Source organism: Penaeus vannamei, chromosome 29 (genome assembly GCF_042767895.1).
Source record: "Penaeus vannamei isolate JL-2024 chromosome 29, ASM4276789v1, whole genome shotgun sequence".
In the NCBI taxonomy this organism is placed as follows: domain Eukaryota; kingdom Metazoa; phylum Arthropoda; class Malacostraca; order Decapoda; family Penaeidae; genus Penaeus; species Penaeus vannamei.
Window position 1 is genome coordinate 34696915 of NC_091577.1, and position 1036 is coordinate 34697950.

General features: G+C 28.9%; 1 pseudogene; it reads right to left on the reverse strand.

Annotated features, from left to right (window-relative positions):
- LOC138867352 (sphingomyelin phosphodiesterase-like) overlaps positions 1-11 on the reverse strand; it is a 10977-nt pseudogene extending 10966 nt beyond the window's left edge.
- Between the last annotated feature and the right edge of the window lie 1025 nt (positions 12-1036).

The window sequence follows — 1036 nt, forward strand, 5'->3', positions numbered from 1 at the left end:
GTAGTACGCATGGTATACATTTCTTTTCATTTCATAGTGTAAATATTATTATGTATTTCAAATTATTGAGTTATTCATATTTAGTTTTACATCATTATTTACATTTGAATATAAGTACGAATAAAAAGTAAAAACAAAAGTATTGACCATGGATTCTCATTTGACTGACGAGTATAAACAAATGCGTAAACGCCATCTTCAAGTTGAAATCGCAGATCCCGTGAACACTCAAAATGTGAAATTTTGAAGCAATTTTCTCCCTCCTTGAAAATATTCGAAAGGAAGAAATGCTTTGGAATATCAAACATCAAAGTTTCAAAAAGAACTTGAAACGGACCCTGTTTGACAAAATATCTTCAGAACTGATGTCGGAGTATCCACAGCTTCTTGGACTGACTACAGGTAATATAATAATTTGATGTTATTATTGCCATTGGTTTTATATAATTCTTTTATATTTTGTAATTCATTTAGGATTGTTATAATTTGCTTTTGTGAGGGTTTTCAAAGTTTGTGATACATGTATACGCTGTGAATGCTACCTATCAAACAAATAGAGAAATTTGGCAAAATGAGCAAAATTCAAAGGCAGCTGGCATGATTCTTCTCAATTCAGTAATATATATGATCATCAAAAGTAACAATTAAATATTTATCAGGGAATTGAATTATTTTAGACTACATTTCCTTCCCTGAAGAAAGTTCATCTTTTTTCATGTATTTTTATTTTCCCTTATACATATGTTTCACCAAAAATTACATTGTAATGATTCATAAACTCACCCAGAAATATATTAGGGCATAACGTAACACTTTGTAATCAAGGATATGCTATAAAACAAATTTTCTGAATAACCATTAATTATATGCAAAGGTCAAACACTAGCTTTTAATTTTTAACTGTGAGTTTGTGGTTGTTAGGAAAGAATTTTTATTCCTCTTTGCTTAGTCTTTGATTCTCAAAATTACAACCTTCATTATGGCAATTGACTCATAATATTGGTATACATTCTTTCATTTATATATTTCATCCGTT